Source organism: Pleurodeles waltl, chromosome 11, assembly GCF_031143425.1.
Source record: "Pleurodeles waltl isolate 20211129_DDA chromosome 11, aPleWal1.hap1.20221129, whole genome shotgun sequence".
NCBI classification, from domain to species: domain Eukaryota; kingdom Metazoa; phylum Chordata; class Amphibia; order Caudata; family Salamandridae; genus Pleurodeles; species Pleurodeles waltl.
Window position 1 is genome coordinate 708722497 of NC_090450.1, and position 18465 is coordinate 708740961.

The 18465-nt window shown below is 42.0% G+C and overlaps 1 protein-coding gene across 4 annotated transcripts in view; it reads left to right on the forward strand.

The window, feature by feature from the left end:
• LOC138266027 (PH and SEC7 domain-containing protein 4-like) overlaps nucleotides 1-18465 on the forward strand; it is a 257026-nt gene that overhangs the window by 70122 nt on the left and 168439 nt on the right. Inside the window, exon 1 of one of the 4 annotated variants that reach the window (XM_069214337.1) lies at nucleotides 14119-14443. The exons of the other annotated variants lie outside the window; for them this stretch is intronic. The gene's annotated coding sequence lies outside the window, so the exon portion shown is untranslated. Of the gene's footprint in view, nucleotides 1-14118; nucleotides 14444-18465 lie in introns of those variants that run through there. 4 annotated transcript variants of the gene reach the window in all.

Consider the following 18465-nt stretch of genomic DNA (forward strand, 5'->3'; position numbering starts at 1 on the left):
ACAGGATGAGGAAAAGGGATCACAGGAAAAGCAGACTCGAGACCGTTTTTTTCTCAAATTGCTACCATTAATCTGAAACTGCTCTCCTAATTTCAGTTCCACAATAACTAATCTGTGTAGGGTTGAAAATCCGTGGCAAGATGTCCTGAAACATGCTGCCCCTTGCATTCTCACGGTTGCAAACATGCAATCTTTTCTTGTGCAGGAGACCTACAATATGACTCTCCTGACAAGTTGCTCACCGGCAGTGCTAGCACCCCATGTGTGCGGTCGTGAGTACTTTTGTTAAATGCCCACTACAGGGCCCGGAGGCCTATGGAGCAGTGCCTGCCTGCTTCAGAGAACAGTGGTTCCCTCTGAGAAAGCTTCAAGCCTGCGCTTCCTGGGCAACAGTAAAAAAGTAATCTGGTTGATAATTTCAAACACCAGTTGTTTGACAGTGGTGAGAATCGCCCAGAAGAAACCTTATTTTCTCATTCCAAAATAATTACAAACAGGAAAACAAATTGTTTTCTAATTGTATATATCTGTAAAAATAAGTAAAAAAGGAATACTGGGAACTTTAGTTATATTTAAAGACTAAGTAAGAGAAGGAGAAAGGACCTCCATTTTGTGTTCCTCTGTGCATCTCCCCTGTGTCCTGATACAGCCCAGTGTTCAAGGATTGCAAAAAGACCTAGGTAAGGAGCCCAAAGATATTGCTGGTTAAATAGTATTAATTGTTCAAAAAGTGTTTGTTTTACTGTTGGCTCTCTGTGTTTCAGGCAGCCTGGCCTCTTTTAAAGTGGTGTTTGTTTAAAAAACTTTTTTTGCTGTGACTGTGTGAATTCCCTTGCTAGTTTGTGGCTCCCCCGCCCCCCTTCTGCCCCCCTTTTTTTCTTCACCCCTATTCTTAGTAAAAAGGCTACATACATCTTTCAGAGTGTGGTTTTAGGGGACTGTTTTAATCTGTTTGTGTGATTTAAATTGTACTTAAAAGCTGTCTGCACCCCTGTATTTTTGCCTTAAAAAAGCCCTATTTTAGAGTGTGCGCCCAACACTATTGCAGTGTTTGTCTCTTAAACTATCTCCCCCTTACCTGGAAAGTAGACTCTGCAAGCTTGGAAGTGTGGATTCAGCCTGTCTTTATCCAAGGAGATACCGAATAGAGCAGCAGCTGCCTTCCCCCAGGCCGCAGGGACTGGAGTTTAGTTAACTTGGTCCTTATATAGGTTCCTCGTGGTTGTTGCATATGCTGTTGTGATTGGTTGTTGGGAAATGGTGTTTCATTGGTTGCTAGCTCCAAGGATGCAGTTATGATTGGTAGATAGGGCTGGGTTTCTGATTGGCTGTTGGTTCTAGGGCTGTGATTGGTGGATAGGGTTGGGATTCTGATTGGCTGTTGTTTTTTAGGGTTGGGGTTGTGATTGGTGGTCAGGAATAGGGCTGTGACTGGTGATTAGGGCTGGGTCTCCCATTAGTTGGCGAAATCAGGGTTTACAATCGGATTGGCTAGGGTTAGGACCAGCTTCTTATTGGCCGTTAGGGCTATAAAAGGCTAGGATTCAGGGCGTCTCAGCAAAGGGCGGAGAGGACAAGGGCAGTTGCCTGTTTGGGCCTGTTTGGGCCAGGTAGGGACTAGGGCCAGAAATGCTGCCCAATTCTCATTCCACCAGGAGTGGTTTCTACCCCAACACATCCCTCAACATGCAAACGCATTATCTGCAAAGATATCCAACTCATGCATCACAAACTGACCACAGACATATTGCATTGCCCCACCACCCAAAACAATACCCTACATACAACACATATACACATACACCCCATAACTACTACAGTCAAACACCTTCATTCTCACAGCAAACACTACTCTGTCCACTCCCACTAACACTACCTGCCACCACCCACACAATACAAAACTACAACATACAATTCTCGCAGTTTCAGTCTCCCAGATACACACTCTCTACTCATACTAACCAAAAACACTATCCGCTGTTCGCTCCACACAGACCGCCTGTCTTCATAACAATGCCCAAACCCTGCCTTCAAACACATCATCTACAAACACTCTTCCCCTCTCCTCACCAATTACACACAACCATACAATCCCCACATTTCACACCACCACACATATTACCCCTTCCAGTCATCTCAACTAATACTTATCTCCCTGACACACACCCATCACCTCTCTTACACACCTCATACATTCATCTCCAAAACACATCAACACCCCATCTAACACTCATATTCCAGCACTAACTCACATACAAATCCCTCACCAAAAACAACAACACCAATAGCCCCTCTCATTATTCCACAAAAACAATACCGACCACAAACATCAGCACATCAAAGCAACACAAACTTACATTACACTCATCATCATACCCACTCCCACCCCCAGGACTACACAAAGGATACAAATTCCATCCTATCTTTGCCCCTACTTTCTCACACTTCACAAACACCTACCTCAAGCACCCCATCCCAGCAACCTTCATTCACTCGCCTCTCCTCCATTGCACAGTTTAGAGCCTTACATCATGATCCACATGCTCCTCCACCACCCCTAACCCATACTCCATCCACACTAAACAAACACAAACAAAATAAAAAACATGCCACTCATAGCAACCTTGCATCCCCTTGTTTGTTACATAATAAAACTACCCTACAAAAAACACTGCACTCCTCATGGCTCTCTCAACCACCAAGTCCACCACCCACACACACAGACCCAACAAAATGCCTCCTTAACCTGCTGGAAGAGGAACACTATGTTGAAAAGCAAAACTATTGTGAGCCTCAAACAGTTAACACAACTAGCTACACTCCTACTTCAAGCTCACATTATACTACTTACCCTTCTACTAAACAAAACAACACTACCACTAACACACCCTATCTAAACTGCCAGCTCATAAATGCTCGATCACTCTAAAAAAAACAAGCACCACATCTACGACCTGCTCACAGACACACAACCTGACTTACTATTCATTACGGAATCCTGGTTAGGAGATGACATGGCACTAGTGTTGCACGAAGCCCTTCCTCCGGGCTATCAAACCATCACACAAAACCGTATAGGCAAGAGAGGAGGTGGACTAGCTATTATATTCAAACAAGCAATAAACCTCAGTAAAACAAACAACATCTCCATACAAGGTTGTGAAGCCCTCCTTACCAGATGCCACCCTACTCCAACTTCCACCTGTAACTTTCTCCTCCTTTACAGACCTCCACCTAACAACTCCACTTTCCCAGATGCTTTTCTTGACATAATCTCAAACCTTATTACACTATACTCCAATCTATGCATTCTTGGGGATCTAAACATTTGGTTTGACAAACCCAATATGCCCCATCCAAAAGCTATCACCACTGGCCTACTCGCATTGAACCTACATCAGATTGTACACAATCCCACACACATCGCTGGTCACATCCTAGATGTCATTTTTGCTAAGCCTGAACTCGTTACTATTCATAGCATCACACCAACCACCTGGTCAGACCACCATCTGATAACTTTCCGACAGACAACTCCACAAATCAACACACCCCACAACCACTTACATACATACACCTATCGACCATGGAGCAAACTCAATTTGGATCACTTAGAAACACAACTAACAGCAAACACAGATCTAGATACAATCAATTCTGTACCAAAACTTTATGAGTGGCTACAGGAAGCTTTTGATGTCCTAATACCACTCAGAAAAACTAAACATGACAAAGGAAAACCAACACCTTGGAGAAACACAGAACATAAAAAGATAAAGCAACAAATCAGAAAGTTGCAGCGGACCTGGCTCAAAACAAACAACAGTCAAGACAAACTGCAGCTACACAAACTTAACAGGATATACAAATCATCAATCAAAAAAGATACTACTCAGACAGAATTCTAAATCCTCAATCTACAACCAAGGAATTTTACAAAATTCTCAATGAATTTCAAAAACCAACATGCATGGAAGGAAGTCATCCCACCATTCAAGATTTCACAAACAAATTGGCAACTCACTACACAACCAAGGCAGACACATTGGACTCCTATTTAAAACAGAAGAAAACCATCCGCACTAACCCCTTTACTAAAATACCCTTTAAGAATAAACTATCCCAACCTCTACAGTCCTTCAAACAAATATCCCAGGATGAATTTATGGATTTGGTCAAAGCAAGCAGACCTTCTGGTTGCCCTTCTGACCCTTGCCCACCACAAATCTTCAAGAACATCCTGCCATCTACTTCTGCTGCCACACCTGTAAGAAGAATCATCAACAACTCTTTAACTTCAGGAACTTTTCCTACAGACCTGAAAAAGGCATACATACTACCATTATTAAAGAAAACAAATCTAGACCCGCAAGACCCCAACAACTACAGACCTATCACAAATGGACCTTTCCTGGGCAAATTGATAGAAAGAGCAGCATTCGCCCAGATGTCACAATTCATTGAAGACAATTCTATACTTTCAGACTTCCAAACTGGATTCCGCCCAGGAAGAAGCACTGAATCGGCACTCATGGCAATCTGGGACGATCTTAAAAACACAGTTGACCGAAATGGAGTTGCTGCACTACTTCTCTTGGACCTCTCAGCTGCCTTTGATACGGTTGACCATGACACCCTAACTCAAAGACTCCACGAAGCCGGCATACAAGGGATTGCTCTCGACTGGATTACTTCCTATCTCCAAAAAAGAGCGAATATCATCCACTCACCCCCCTTCTCGTCCGAACCCTACCTCACAAAAACAGGGGTCCCCCAAGGGTCAATCATCTCACCTTTGCTTTTTAACATCTACATGATATCTTTACCAGAACTGATCAATGATTTCCATCTCACATGCTACAACTATGCAGATGACACACAAATACTACTTAAATTAGAAGACCCCAAAAACATTGAAAACTCACAAATCTTCAGTTGCCTCAGAGCCGTTGATCAGTGGATGACCTGGAGCCATCTCAAACTAAATACCTCCAAAACTGAAATACTCATATGTGGTGACTGGAAACATTATGACCCTCTGTGCGTCTGGCCTGACGATCTCGGACCACCTCCTCAATTATCCAAGGAAGTGAAAAACCTAGGAATCACCATGGATTCCAAACTAACTATGAATGCCCAAGTAGACAAATTAGCACGCACAAGCTTCATCACCTTAAAGACTTTACGACGCATCTTCCCCCACCTCGGATTTCCACACAAGGTGCAAGCTACTATCTCACTTGTATTATCCAAACTGGATTATGCCAATAGCCTCTACCATGGATCATCTCTATCTGTTATGAAAAAACTACAACGTATCCAGAATTCCGCAGCCAGGCTACTACTACATATAAAGCCGCAAGCCCACATCTCCCCTGCCTTCAGAGCACTACACTGGTTACCCGTTGCCAGAAGATGCACTTTCAAGCTGCTTTGTATCACCCACAAAGCTATACATAGAACAGGACCACTTTTTATCAGAAAGAAAATTACCAAATACATCCAACAAAGAACCCTCCGCTCAAGACTGGCACCCCGCCTTAGAACACCACCATACAAGAAAAAGACTGTAGGTGGTACATCCTTCTCCGTCCAAGCAGCCAAACTATGGAATTCATTACCCCCAACTATAAGAGCCACAGATAACTTTCTTGTTTTCAGGAAACTACTCAAGAGTTGGCTCTTTCCTTCATAACCACCTTTTTCAAACAACTATGAACTGCATATGCCTATGTGGATAATTACTTTTTTTCAGATGATATGTATATTTCTATTTATTTATAGTTTCTTTGGAAAATATGTATTTCTATTTATTTATAGTTTCTTTGGAAAATATGTATTGCTACTGTCATAACAATAAAATACACACATACTCTTTTAAACCTGTCTTACTAAGTATTTTTTACCCATGATTCTAATTATGTATTGTATGTGCATATGTGTGTGTATTCATGTGTGTGTGTATAAATATATATATATATGTATGTATGTGTATATGTTGTTTCTGTGCCTGGCATGTTTGTGGATCATTGCATGGCTCCTGGTTTTTGGGTTGTTATACTAGATATCTATGAATTTCTGCTCTCATTTTATCACACTTATCTACTCATCACTCTTATGTCATGTCTCTATCAAACTATCCTCCATTCTCCCAAATCCCTTCGACCACTTTCATCTCCTAAATATCTCTGCCTAAGCTCTTCCCTCCACCTCCACATCTAACTCACCAAACCTCACTCTACCTCTGTGACCTCCCACATAACCCTACTAAATTCTCCTTCATTCATCTCACCCTGCTACTATGCTTTCCCTAACCCTTCCACATCCTCTTTCCCCTCCGCCCCCCTTTTATTCATCCCAAGCCTTTGGATTGAGTAAATGAAGGATATACTCCCAATTAACACTTCTGGATTTCTTTCCTCCTCCACCCCTCCATTACTCCAGTCAATCTAACTAACAAACTCTCATATCCGCAACTCAAATTAACTCATAAGAATACTAAAACTGTACTCCTTATTAAATGATACTAATCCATCACTAATTCTTGTTGGGTACCGGAGTAGCGTGCTACTCATCGAAAAGCGCTTCGACGCCTCGTCAGGGGTAGTAAGCGCTATATAAATACGATTACAATACAATACAATACAATATGATGACCATAAGGCCGGAAGACCCCCTGTATGCCACTGAAAACCTAGAACTGATGAAAAAGTTCCTAGTCTTACAATGGGACAAAAAGTCATGGTTGAAATTCTATTCTTTAACAAAGAATATTATATCAAAGACCTAGGAAGTCAATAAATAAATTCAACATTATTATAAACACCTGGATATTGTTGTAAAAGAATACTTTGTTCTTGATGAATATTGACACCTTACATCTACGCTACCATAAAACGATTTTGGTGTCCCACATTTAAATAACACATACAGCTTACCTACAAAGGGTAGTGAGCTCAACTAGTCCCAAAAGTGCATTGACGCCGTCAGAAAGTAGCTCTCTAAATTAGCTAATATATGGTGGAACTTTGGAGTTGGGGACCCCTTTCTCTTAAACCCCCTGAAAATGAATGCCTAAAGAGGAGGCCCTTGTTTATTTAATGATCTCAGATTAGTATCTGGTACATTCTTTCCAAAGGCAAAAGCAGTGTCACATGGGTGCCCTACTAGCTCTTGAGTCACACACCTCTAAGAGAACGGGCCGGACAGGTTTAAATAGAACTATCTCTTTTACATTCAATCTGTGCAGCCATGCTATTGTCTCTTCCTACCTGTATATTAGCTATCTTGGTGAGAATCACTTTAACATGGTCAGGTGCCAACCTGTTATTTTACGTTGCACTGATATTTCAGTCACAGTACACGGACCCAATAAATCAGCTAAGGAGGTAAAATAACTTGTAAAAGCTGAAATTAGGAGAGGCGTCCTATATATCATTGCACCAACGAAAAAATCATATAGTGTGAGCTAAGTTAAGGAATGTGGTTTTTATTTCTACTCATTCCTTTTTTTCTAGTTTTTAGGAAAAGCAGAGTATATGAATTGTCTTACATTTTCACCTTTTTCTTTCCTTTCCTATTTGACCATGCATTACAAAGGTTTCTGAGGGATAACTATAATGTATAACTTAGTGTGATATATATATATATATATATATATATATATATATATATATATATATATATATATATTCATTGAAAAAACAAAGGTTGAAGAGATGTTACTTACAATTAAGTGGTTGAAATGAGATAAGCACTAATATTGGAAAACAGAAAAAAATTTAATTTCAGAGTTATAATTTGGTGATCTAAATATAACATTTGACACCCATTATGCATTAATTACGAATTAAAATATTACAACACTCATTACATGTTTAGTGACATTATTGATGACATTATTTTAGCCTCCATCATCAGCAGAGGGGTTGCCTGCAATTGCCCAACTACCAGCTACGCATGGTAGTTAGAGGTGCCCAGTGGGGGTGGTTGGGAACAGGACCTGGCCTCTGGTCAGGTCATGAGTACCACAGCTCACACCTGCAAGTGCTCAACCCCCCCATTCGCAGTGGAGTTGGCTGGAGGCCAGTCCTTGTGCCCAAGCCCACAGGAGGCCAACTACCCTCCTACGCACAGCCTTCAGCTGTGTCCAGTGGGAAACCTGTGCACAATCTCCATATTCCAGCCCAACTGCCAGCTGTGTATGACTTTCAGCCATGTGCAGTGGTGGGGTTCACAGCAAGATCTGGCCCTGCGCTGACCCCTAGTATGCCACATGAGCCCAAACCTCCCCCTGAGCACAGCCTTCAGTGACGGGTTAGCCATGTGCTTAGCCCACTGCGCACGGCCCATGGCCTGCACAATCTCGGTTCGCTCCCAGGGTCTGGTCTATAACTATTGCCAGACCGTTGTAATTTTATTTATTTTTTTGTATCATAGTAGCAGTATCGCAGATGTGCCTATCTATGTTGCTTACCATGGTACCGCGTGTTGGTACCACTGTACTGGTGACCCGAGTAAAGTTCTAACTTTTTGCCAGATTTGATGCAATTCCATTCAGATTTTTTTTCTGTATTCAAGTGCAAAGTTTCTTATGAGAATTAACATAGGAAATCAGTCTTTTGGGAAGCCCTCTTTTTTTTGGCCTGCCACTTGGATATGCACAACACTTTCCATGAAGTAGTCAAAGTAGGTGAACAAACTTATCAACAAAATAATGCCTTTCCTCTGAGAACTCGGACTGACTGTAAGTACACAGTGGGAACCACTGTGATTTTTTATAATATATATATATATATATATATATATATATAATGGAATTCCTATGGCCCGACGCCCAGGACATATTGTTTGGCGTCAAGGACTACAAGTTTTCATGTTTATTTTGCCTTAGGACAAGTAGGCCAAACCCCCTGCAGCACAAAACCTTTGGCTGCCAGTTTACAGTACCACATAATGGATCAGGGAAGGGCATTTTCTCTACTTAGAGTAATATTTGTGTACATATGTTAATAGTGTTCGAACTTCTATTTATGGTTCATTTATGTAAACCATTTATTTATTATTAAGATGAGCACTTTAAGGTAGTGTTGTAAGCTTGTACTGCACTAATGAGATTGGTTCCATTATTGTTTCCATTATGTACAGACGTTTGCAAAGTTTAACAATGTGAAACAACGTATAATGTTCTCAAATGCTGTCTGATCAGATGCAAATATTTGAAGAAGCTTGAAAGCAATTCTGATTCTTAGCTTTCAAAATAAAATGTTCACAAAAATTCTACTAGGAAAAAAAGGTTTTGTTAAACTTCTGTGAAATTTTAGTTACCATTTCTTTGAAGCATCCTTTAGTAAAATGTGTTGATGCATGCTAAACAAAATCATAATGGAAAATCAGTGTAATCATATTTAACAAGATTATGGGAAGCATGAAAATAAAGAGACTTTGGCAAAGCCAATAAGTCCGACATTGGTGGTCAGCCTTTTGGTTGTGCCAATGCATGTCTTGTTTTAACATGGTTTTTGTAAAACATTTTTGTTGTGGGAGCTGCTGGGCCTGCATCGTTAAAATAAACATTGGCAAAAAGAATAAATATATGTTGATCTCAAAAAGCACACATTGCTCAGAAGTCCCTGGCACTAAACAAAACTACTTTGTGTGCAGATATGCTCCTTGTGAAAGAGCAGAATGCTGCCACTCACAGTGAGGCCAGCAGTAGAGAGATAGAATTTTAATGAAAACAAAAAGTGGTGGTCAACGTCAGACCTATTTGGGGGCCCAATTCCTAAAGAAAGTCACAAAAGTGCACCTATGGTATATGTCCTTGCATTAGTGCAGATTTATGACTTGTGAATTCACAAGAATTTACAGAAGTAGGCCAGGAAATCGTACTCTAAGAAAATATTTGTGAAGTACATTTTAGCATGAGTAACTATGCATGAGTAGATTTGCTCATGCGAATATCTGTTGAGCATTTACAAATTCACTTTTCTCCAAACATTTTTGTTCCAAACCCTGGGAGAAGTTTTACTTCAGCCCTTGTCAGGAATAAACTTCCAACTTTTCTTGGTATGGAAAAAAGGCTAAAGAAGAGCGAGTGAAAATCCCTAAAACATGCAAGTTAGTAGGTTTGCACAGATTCATATGGGCATTCCATCCATGGAACTATTGCTCACTGCTACCTCTGGCCGCAGTATGTGATCTGTGGAAATGTGACAAAAAGAAATTTGTAGTATTCAAACTGTACCATTGTATGAGCCCTGACATAATCGGAGAGGCTATTATTAGAGCTATTATATAAGGAAATTTCTGCCATAATTTGTTGCTGCACTAATTGGCACCAAAGGGACAAGTGAATTTATTTTTTACAGGGAAAGTAGCTTTAGGATGCAGCCTGTCCCATGGACAAGTAGATATTTTGTGAAATTCCACACTTCTGATATGTAGTTGGGATCTAGTTTCCATAGGAAAATAGTTTTTTGGCTTGCTCATATCTTTGTCTCTGGTTGATGACCTTCACAAAACTTTCCAAAAAAATTTGATGTTCACTTCAGTTGCTGTCTGGAAAGTTTCAGAGTGATCCATCAAGCAGGGGCTGAGAGAAAGGGGGTCCCAAAACGTATTTTTTCCATGTTAATTTTCACAGGGATTTTGAACAGGACTACAGCCCGATCAGTTGGATGGGTTTACACTACATTTGGCAGAAAGCTAGCTCTTGGTCCAGAAAGTGCCCTTTTTGTGATTTGGTGTAAATGTGCTCACTAGTTTTCTAGTTATAAAATGAAAAACAAATTTGTATATAAAGGGACGTGGCTCATTCGCGACTACTCCGTGGAGCGTCGCAGCTCCACACGCCAGGAGCAGTGCTGTGAGTGGGTGGTCGCAACCTGTCTAGAAAGTTGCGACTGCTTTTTTATGAAGTGGAACACTGTCCAGGGAGATAAAATTAAAGGTCAGAAAGTATAGAAGTGGTCAGGGTAGAAGTACCCTGACCCCTTAGGGGCATTTTAGGAGTATTTGAGGGACCACATATGAGTTTCAAAATATCCCAAACATTATTTTCCACGTCGTTGGAGTCGCGACATCAGCTCAGCCCACCATGTAACGTTGCAGCAGAGTTGAGAACCCCACTGAAAAAATGTAAAACAATATACATTCAAGCATTCACTCACACAGTAATGCATACACTCACAGAGTCACACACCCACTCTATGGACCCACACAGACACTCATGCACCCACTCAGAGACCCACTCACTCACACAACCCACTCACAGACCCACTCATGCACTCATTCACAGACTCACTCAGGCTCTCACACACCCACTCACAGACCCACACACCCACTCAGAAACTCACACATCCACTCACAGACCCACTCAGAGACTCACACACCCACACACAGACCCATTCAGGCACTCCTGAATCCAGTCACAGACCCATTCAGACAGGCATGCATCCACCCACAGACTGACTCAGAGAGTCATGCAGGGGGTTGTTCGCAGAGCCTGTCCCCTGAAGGCCGTGCATGGTGCTGGGTTGGGTGGGTGGTTATAGGGCGTTGGCGCATGGCCGAAGTGAGGCTGTGTGTGGCGTTGGTTGGATTAACGTATAGTAATTAAAATTACTTTAGCTTAAAAACACATAGAAATCACTGAAAAAAACTAAGATTACAGGTACGTTATAGTTAGGAAATAGAATTTAAAAAGCCATGATAATTCACTTAATAAAACAAAGGTTACAGGGACGTTACAGTTAGGTTCTGAATTTACTCGCACAAAACCATAGAAATTCAGCAGTTATAGTTAGTTATTTCAAGAAACTATAACTCTCACCCTTGCCATGCACTGCTAATTACCCCAGATATTGCAGCACTCAAGACAACTTTTATAACATCATTAAAAATATCAGTAGCAGTCAAATTACTGTAGAGAAAACTGTGCCTGGCGGGGACTGTGAATAAACTATTAGATAGTATGCTTTAGCCCCATGGTTATATCCAGGGCCATTGGAATTATGCAGCAGGGGAGGGCCCAAATATGTGGTAGTGTTGACTAAATTATGTGGCAAAAAAAACCAAAGTATGCAGCATAATGCAACACATGTTGTGATAGCATTACTTCATTATTTTGTCATTTTTACACTTGTTAGTACTGTGTCGGCATATTTTTCACTTCATTAGTACTAGTTGAGCACACAAATGTATCTAGAAGCAACAGAAATATGACCAGTCATCCTTTTCTAAGGCCCCTTCCACTCTTCGGCAACATGTCTTGCTGCTCTGCGTTTTTTAGTAACTTTTGAACTGTTTAACCTTGAAACAATGTTTTACTAAAATCTGCAGTATATGCAGCAGATGATGGATTATGTGGCAAATCCATAAAGATGTGAAAAATTCTGCAGTCGCACAATCACATTATTCCAGTGGCGCTGGTTATAACCAAACTGTCCTAGTTCCAGTTCTGTTTTCTTTTTACTCACTTAGTGCTAGAATTAGCACTGGGCTTACAGCCAACCCATTACTTTACCATTAACTGGCTTTATTTTCACTCTCATTTGCTTGCTTCTTATTCAATGGCAGTGCTTATCCATCATGTGTTTGTTGCTCTCTTGGAGCAAATCCTCTTTCCCATCCTTTACTTGGCTGACTTGTATCCTTCCACTGCTCCCTTTTTTGCGAACTACTTTTTTGCATAAGCACTCCATTAGAGTGCATGTGTTTTCTAGCTCTCTCCGATGTGTACGTCTCCACCATGCCAAATATTTGCCCACACTCCATATTGCTGTCTCTCTGGTGTTGTAAGATCTCTTTCATGGACTTTGGACCTACCTATCTCTCCCCTGCCCCATACTTTGTGTTGCTTTCTCACTCGTGGTTCTCCTCCACTCATTGAGTTTCTCTCCCTTGTCGACTGCTATTCTCCACCCCTGCCGAGTCCGTCTTGCTCCCCGACCTCCTACCCTTTCCCCCATTGCCCCTATTTTAATATTGTTTGTATGTTTTGGGGGTAAGTAGGCACAAATTTGCTGTCGGCTCCTTTGCTTCAAAAATAGCTTTCACAGTGCTGCTTCAGTTTGTTTTAACATTTTACCAATAATTGGCACCTGCGTCATTTTGTAGGTGCTCATGTCCTTGTGCATGTCTACAAAATAACACGGGTGTCACGCCCTATCATCGTGCCCCCCCCCCCTTTTTTTGTTGCTTTCAGCCCCTCCCCTTATTTTGGCCATGCTGCCTAGCATCTTGCTGATGCTGTACACGATTGCACAAAAAAAGAGCATTCGCAAAGACAGTAGATCCCACAGGTGAGGTCTATTTGGCTTCTTGTTAATACAGTGTTTACTGTCAGCATGCTTCAGTAAAGTGTTAAAGATTGGCTTAGCTATCAAAATCCCAAATATCAGGGCTAAATCCTGCCCACTAGACTGCATCTGATGGTGGCGGTGGTGGCGAACAAGGGTTTTTTTCAGCACCTACTAACATGAGTCTGTTTGTAAGCACGCCCTTTGTTGCAATGAGAAGAAAAGTTTGGAAATTGCGCTGCCTTTCCTTTGGGTCTTGGGGCAGTTGGTAGTTGATGGGTATCATCCTTTGTAGATGCCACTGTTTACCACTGAAGTTCCACTACTACTAAACTCCAGTTGTTGGGGGAGGTCCGCCCTTTGTACGTTTGGCTCTTCTAGGTTGGTGATGGCCATCACTGAAGGCTAACGCCAAGTGACAGTGAACAGACTGACATTTGGATATAGTACAACCCTTGATAGATATGTTAAATGTCTGGAGACCTCTAGATTCATAAAGAGTTTAGCAGCGTAATTTAAACGAAGGTGATATGGGATGAAATCCCAAAAATGAACTGTTAGGCTCGCATTCCCACTTGTTTCTGCCTTCAATCGCTACCAGCAGTAAGGCAGCCTTCGGTCACATCCCAAATCATACATTTTTCCCCTGAGAAAATGTGAGTGCCCATGCCTTAAAACAACCTGCGTTTGTATCTGCAGTGCTCCCGCCCCCCACGCGCCCCAGTGTTTCCCTTGGCCAGGCTGTGATGCGCAGGCGGCCCTCTGGTATGAAGGCGTTGCAGGGCTGGCTGCTTTATGTTGTTCTCGTGTTACCCTTGTTTCGGATCCTCATTGAAATGGCGCCTGCTCGCCTCCGCCCAGTGGTCATATGGAGGGGGAACTGGAGTACTGTTTTTAGAGGGGAACCAGTGCCCTTTGCAGTTGCTTAAGAGCACTTAACGTGGGCGACGTTTAGCTAAAGCTGCGAGCGGTCGCAAGGGAGCTGTTTGCCTAATCCTCAGGATTTCACCCAGAGGTGACGCCGAGAGTAGGGGACTGAGCGAAAAGCACCCCCGTTATTATTTGGATCGGCCGAGACGGTAAATCACAGTTCATCCAGTGTTCAACCGCCGCAGAAGATTCTTGCATCGGTTGGTGGCCGTGTAAGTGTTCGCGTCTTAAACTTTATTTTTGCAGGGGCGAAGCAAGGGCGCCAGGGCCCTAAAGCAAGGAAGGAAATTCGACCTCCGACCCACAGATTTTATAGTGAAAAAATACACAAATTGGGGTGAAATGAGGCCCTCACATTCCTACGTCTCGGCGCCACCGCACCTGCAGCACTATTGATTACTACGCCCTTGTCTTTTAGTAGCTGGCACTTTCTCTCCATCACGCTGCACAGACTGACTGTCACTGTGCGCGAGTTCCTGCAGGAACCGGGCGCAGGGTGAGGAGAGCGCTAGCCGCGAGACCGTGGAAGGAAGGCTTAATTTTATTTGCAGAATTCTGTTAAGCTGAAACACCTTTCTTTTCTTGATTTATCACCTAGATATTTGTTTTTCTCTCGGGAATTGAGGGTGAGCTCATTTGTGTCTTCATGGTGCATATACGGGGACAATTTCAGTGTCAAACAGGGAAGCCTGCGGGAGGGAGGTCAGAAATGGTAGAAGGGAAGAGAACGGAGGACCGGGAAACACTCTCGGGAGTTGGTGTGCGCAGAGTTCGGTGAGGCAATAGAAGAGCTTTCGCCCTTTAGTGGCAATCTCGCAGTCCCTGATGCCCAGAGGCAGAATGTTCCAGATAAAGCGAACCTGTCACGCAGATCTCCGACCTCTGTGGCCGGCTATTGATTTGTTAAAAAAAAAAAAATATATATATATATATAGTATTGGAGCCCGGAGCTTTTCTTCGGAGGCCACTGACAAATGCGGGTGTTGCCGAGCACCAAGACTGACAATCCTTGATTACACCTCATGCCTCTTTCTTTTACCACCCTCGACTTTTATTTCACTATATCTCTCTTACAGATTATTATTTTTTCATCCCTACTTTATCTCTTTGGCATTACGTTTCTCCGTTGTCATTACTTTTCCTTTCTCCTTTTCTCTATCTCCCTCTGGATAAGAACCTGAAAAGTAACTCCTGGTCCCCTAATATGAGTGCCAGTTCCTGGTTGAATATTTCCTTTAGGAGAGCACCCCGGCTCAAGAGAACGAATCTTACATGTCAGTTTATGATTAAGAAAATGCACCTCCGTTTTCTGCATCCCTCCTTTAGCTACGGCCTGCGCACATAATGTGCATGTTAAAACAAAAAATAGGTACTATCGTTAATACAAATTAGGCAAAAAGTATGCAGATAAAAGTAACAATTTGCAGGAGAAAAAAGATATATATTTTTTATTGTCGACCTAAAATGATAAGGCAGGCCAACATTGGCATGTGATATGAGAATTTTCAGTACAAAGGGCCACCAAGAGCAATTTAAAAGACACGAGGAAACTCAGGGAGGGTGTAGGAAGGGAATCTGAGTTGTGTAGAATAATAGAGAGCACAGAAACCAGTGTAGTGATGCAGTAGAAGGCAAAAACTCAAAGATCTGTTTAGACCCCGTCTGAAGCAGGTTTGGCCAGTGTAAATCCAGGGTGATCAGCTTATGCTAGATTTTGAGAACATACATACAAGATTAATATTAATGTCACTTATTTAAATAATTATTATTTGTCCGTGAAATCCGATATCGATCCAACCCTCCTTGGACATGAATTACTAATGTCAGATTTAAGGGAATTTGAAGAGAACCATTGAAACATAAGATAACAAGGGGGAATGGAAATAAAGGGAGCATTCACGTTTTGGAGAACTAGAAGTGGAGTTTGTTGCAGTTCATGACAAGAGATTACATTAGGCAAGACAAAAATGTAGGGAATTAATCCAACAAACATTAAATACATTGACGGCAAAAAGAGGAGTTTCAGTAGAATGTTCAGGATTATTGCCAGACTGAAAGCGATGAGGTAGATTGTGGGCTGGGATTGAACGAGATGCGGATGAAGCATGTAGGATTGTTGAAGTAGAAACATATAATGGTAATTATCAGAGAAGCCTTAGGAATGAGCCTCCTCCAGAGCGGCTTATCATAGGCAGTTTTAAAGGATAATGGAGCAACATCAGAAAAAAAAGAAGAGGTCTTGAACAAGAGTGGGATAGTGTGAAAATATCACAGAGAGGTAGGCAAAGAAAGAAAAGATGGAGCAGTGTGGGTGAGTGTGAGAAATAAGGGCTTTAGAAGAAGAGCCAACATACCTGATGCAGGTGGCAGACTCCCAGATTTTGAAAGTAAAAAATGGCTTTATTTTAGCTGTCTCCCTCCTAAAAGTGCCCCTGTCTCACTACATCTCAAATCGGGGAAAATACATTCCCCCAGTGTTGGCATGTATAGAAAAGGCGTGCAAGAGGATAAAACAATATGAAGGCAGTAGAGAAAAGGAGAGATGTAAGTACAAGGAACAGCTGAGCAGAGTTTGGAATAAAAAATCTAAGGCTTACATGTATAGGGGTGCCGAGAGTGAGTGAGTTAAAGAGTGAAGGTTATTCATCTCATAGAAAAATTGACAAACTGAAAGCAAAAATGATACAGAAGAAGAAAAAGGGTGTTTTTGAAGCAAAGAAATCAGAGTTTTGGAATGTACATAGGTGATTTTAATGAATTGATTGAAAGAAGATTTCCAAATGTTTTCACTATCTTAGGAGTGAAATATACAAAATGTGCATGAAGGACGAGCTAGAGTTGGGGAGCGTTAGGGAAGACAAAAGGACAGCAAGTCGTACAACAATTTTACCATAGAGGTCAGAGAGGGAGAGAGGCTGATTAAAGAAGAGAAAAAATAAATATATGTATGAATAAATCTGAGGTTAACGGTAGGTGGGCCTATTTTTGTACACTGCATGAGTAATGAATGGGGCCTTCAACCAGACAAATTATTTTAAAGCTTGTCTGAAGAGCTTTCAGAGTATCTTTTGAGGTGGTAATATGGCTTTTGAGTAAGGGCGAGGTTGTCAGCATTGTGTTGCAAGGGCTGGTGTTTAGAATTGGGTGATGTGTGTACTATCCAGCTAGTCCAGCCTGAACGACGAGAGACGCAAAGTGGACAGAGTGGAGAAATGTGTTGGAGTCTTTAACGCAGCTAAGAAGCTAATTGCAATGACGACAATCTTGTGGGCTTGTTGCATGAAGGTGCGCGTTTGTACTGAACATAAATCAGTTTTTACACGCAAACCATAAAGGTGAGGGTTTGCGCCCTCGAGGGTCAAGCCACTGGAAAGGCAGCAATGCGGGCTAGGTCTGGCAAGCAGTAAAATTCCTGTGTTTAGGGTCGAGCCTGCGTTGCATGTGCTCGCGCATGCGTATCGCAGCGAGACGCTTTAGGGTTTAGAAAAGGTCTCGGAGCCCTGTCGATGTCACGTCAGTGTTTTTCATTGGTTCGTGGGCTTGCCTAATAAAATCTGCTTGCTTTCATTAGTCGAAGGCATACGTCATGCCTTTTCCGGTGGCTAGCCCTCCTCGAGCGCATCGACCAAGTACAGAAAAACATGCGAGGCTCGCTGTTTTCTGTCCGGCTGGTGGACTACTTTTTCTCTAATTTACTAGCGCGATTTCGCTTGGCAGAAGTCGAGCGCTTTACATAGTTAATTGCACTTTTTCGGGTTACGTACATAAATGCACTTTTGCCGATAGGTGAAAAGTTGGGTTAGGAGTTTACAACGCTATCAGCTCTAACATGAGCAAACGCGAGACCTGTTACATTGTAAATGCTTGTTTTTCAATGTGATGGCAAGCCTGTTCATCATCAAGATGTGAAGGACTGAAATGACTGAGATTGCTCACAGTTTGTGTGGTCATGTTCAACTCTACCAGAGAAAACCCATGTGACCCACTAGGTAAGAGTCATTTGCATAAATAGGGAAGAAGGGGATACCTGTGGGCACCAAATTAAAGAGTGGACAGGGAAGATCATGCCAGGATACTGTCTGGGAGAAAAAGTGAATGCAAAAGGACCCTCTGAGGGAAATCAGCGTATTTTGTATCATAAAGGAAAGCAAGAATATCCAAGTTTATTTTGTACTTAATCTGTTTATAGGCGGTTTTCTTCCCATCTACACCATACCTAAACGTGTACATTGTT